This window comes from Pteropus vampyrus, unplaced genomic scaffold, assembly GCF_000151845.1.
Source record: "Pteropus vampyrus isolate Shadow unplaced genomic scaffold, Pvam_2.0 Scaffold17, whole genome shotgun sequence".
NCBI lineage: Eukaryota > Metazoa > Chordata > Mammalia > Chiroptera > Pteropodidae > Pteropus > Pteropus vampyrus.
The window spans coordinates 13,583,766-13,587,271 of record NW_011888798.1 but is presented as its reverse complement, the minus strand read 5'-3'; the positions used below and the strand labels follow the sequence as shown (position 1 = coordinate 13,587,271).

The 3,506-nt window shown below is 33.7% G+C and overlaps 1 pseudogene; it reads left to right on the top strand.

Annotated features, from left to right (window-relative positions):
- The first annotated feature begins 1,139 nt into the window (after positions 1–1,139).
- Positions 1,140–1,257, top strand: LOC111736128 (annotated as a pseudogene).
- Positions 1,258–3,506: the final 2,249 nt, after the last annotated feature.

Sequence of the window (3,506 nt, the reverse complement as noted above, 5' to 3'; positions counted from 1 at the left end):
GAAAAATCTAAGGAGACGCCAGAGGCAAACCAAAAAGGAAAGATTACCTTCCAAGGAGCAAGAGATTGGCTGACAGTTGATGTCCTAAAAGCAACAAAGTAAGACAGATGATAGAGGAATAATCTCCTTCATGTGTAAAAGAAAATAATTACAACCCAGAAAACATTTCAAGGATATTGGTGAAAAAAAAGGTATGTTTTAGTCAGACAAAGGTGAAGGAGTCATTATGGCAGACTTTCACTAAAGAAAATCTAAAAGTTGTACTTCAGGCAGAAGGAAAATTATTTCAGATATGACTGAGGCATAAGAAGAAATAAAGAGCAAAGAAAGTAGAAACAGGTGGAAAAAATACATATATGAGAACAAGTGAGTCAGGGGTTGGCAACCATTTTCTACACGGGCCCAGAGTGTGAATATATTAGACTTCGTATGTCATATGATCTCTTTTGTGAGTTTTGTGCTGTCGTAGTGCAAAAATAACCATAGACAATAAGTAAAAGAATGAGAACATGACTGGGGTCCAATAAAACTCTATTTCTGAAAACAGACAGTGGGCTGGATGTGGCCTGCAGGCCATAGTTCGTAGACCTCTAACTTTAATGAACTTCCAGCTCTATTTCTGAGCTCTTTTGGTTGCCTCCATGCTTAGGAAGAAGAAACAAAGGACTAAACAAGTTTGCATCCTTTCTTTTATTGTAGTTTGCCATATACTATAGGGCCAGTGCCCATAAGCTTGGTGTGGCCTCTGACTCCTTTACTGTCACAGGTAAAGCCTGGGGAGATCATTAGAAAGCTTCCTTTGTGTCCACCTAACTCATCTAAATTGTAGGAAATATTCAACAACAATGAGGCAAGTAGAATGAGCTCTCTGAAACACAAACCTGACAATGTCATTTTCCTGTTTACATATTGTTGTGGACTTCTCTGTCTGAGCATCAAGTTCCAATTCCTCACAGTGACATGAGGGCCCTTGTGACTGATGTTTACTGTTTCTCTCTAGCCACTTCTCTCCCACTCTATCCAAGCTCATTTCATTACTTAAGTTGAGCTGCTGCTATGTAGTTATATGGGACGTTTTTACTTCTCTCTTCATCCCCCTTTGTCGAGGTGGTAAGTATTAGTCTTTTAAGACTCAACCTGTCTATGGCCATGCCACTCTGAATGTGCCGATCTTGTCTGATCTTGGAAGCTAAGCAAGGTAGGGCCTGATTAGTACTTGGAGGGGAGACCATCTAGGAATACCAGGTGCTGTAGGTATTAAAAAAAAAAAAAAAAAAAAAAAGACTCAATCCCGGTAATGCTTCTTCCAGAAGCTGATTATGCCCCAAATTCAGTGCACAGACTTCCTCTGGGCTTCTCCTGCTCTGCTAACGTCTCCAAGCACAGCAGGCCACACAGTACGTCTTTGTCTGTCTGTCTTCCACATTAAGCTGTGATTTCCTTGAGGCTCTCTTCTGTGTCCCAGCACGCTATAGAGTGGGCGCTCAATTAAGTGTGTGTACTTTAATGAATTATTGGATGAAGTAAAAACAAGAATAACAACACAAAAACCCACTCAAACTGGATAACCTTAAGTTTATCATACAATTAATCTAAAGAAAAATCACCCGTTAATCAAATAACCCATAAATATCTATTGAGTATGATTATAAAGAGGTCATACTAATCAAAATATCATTGTATAATAATAATGGTGTTACTTTTAGCAATTTAACAAATCACTTGAGCGATTTAAATTATCTGTAATATTTAAATATGTCTTTAATTCAAATGAATGTTTGGAAATAATGAGAATAGATATAAAAACAAAAAAAACTTTTTCAAGCCCATAATTTGAAACAATTTAAATCATCGTATCAGTTGATCAATCACATATGTAAATTCAAGACTTACTACGTTAGCAATTCCTTTAGTTAATTACTTAAATTTTTTATTTTGAAACATAATTCTAAAAGTTTGCATTTATAGACTCTATATGTTGTTTAATTTTGAAGTATACTACTTAAATAACCTTTAGTAAGCATTGCATTATACAAATAGAAATTTGTTCGTTCTTGCCTACATTTTAGTGTGTTTCATTTCTTCATTGATTTAAAACACATAATGAAACTACTGGCATGATGTTATTTTCCTTTAATTATTTTTAAAATAAATGACTTTAAAACAAATGTTTTACAACATTTGTCATTTTTTAATAACAAATTTCCAACCATGGTATGTTTGTGAAATTATAGAATAATTTTCTTTTATTGCTTATTTCAGTAATGTTTAACATTTTTATGTAATATGGAGTTAATTTCATATTGATTAGTGTGAAATGAAATCATTTAGTGTTCATTCAAATGTCACATATATTTTCTTAAATGTTTCATTATAATTTAACAATATCTAACGGGTATTAAAAACAGACTGTTACCTACGCATTAGCCTTAATTCCATTAGTGTGCTGTGTCTTCGAATGTAAATGGTGAATGTGATTGTCTCAGGTCTTTATAAGTGAATGATGGTAGAGGAATTTCTTAAAGGTACCTAAGTGAATTAAAATAAAAAAGACTTTAAAATTATTTCTATTTTCTCCCTACATTTAAGAAACTTAGTTTGGTGCTTATAGAATAATATTTTGGGTAACTAACAAAGAAACTGAATGAAAATTTCTTTCTAGGGAAAATATTTTCCAGGATGGATATGATACTAAGCCACTGTTAGTACTGGTTAATTAGTTTACCAGATTGGTTAGGAAGGAAGAAAGTCCTGAAGTAATAGATAACTAATTGGTGAGATGTTAGAGTGAGTAAGTGGTGCAGCCAAATCTTGGTAACTTTAATTGTTCTTCAGGGCAAGAGGCTTAGCATGTTTCTGCAGGACACCACACTGCAGGGTCCTATATTGTTTTAACATAAACAGGCCCAATGCCGAAAGAAATATTCAGCATACTCTCTGAACCCCTCCCTCTACAATCACCGACAGGTAAAGATATGGAGACCTTCAGTCATTAAAAAATAACATCTTTTATTTAATGTGCATCAAATTCCTAACAGACATTATACTGGAGAAGACTGGGAATGAAATGATATAGGGGAAGAGTAGAAAAGGGAACTCAACTGTTTCTGTAACGTTTAATTTCTTTTAAAAAATTTGAAACAGATATTTCCTTAATTTAATGAAACCTGATGTTCATTTTAATACTTTTTATAACACTTTATTCTAACTTGACTGTCTAAAATATTTCACAATAAAATTTAAACTCTAATAATAACAGAATCAACAAAATAAACTAAATCTTTATAAGGAAGACATGGAGTTAAGGAAGTTAAGAAATTTCTGTTGCCCCAAAGTTCAGTTTACAAACACATACTGTGGGCTGAATGGGGAGAATAAAAATCTAGGTTTTTAAATTCTGAGTTTGGTGCATAATTCATACAACAGCATCCTCTTTAATTGCTTCCTGCACTCTATTGGAATCCAAATGACCAAAGCAAACTTGACCCTAAAAGATAAGATTAAAT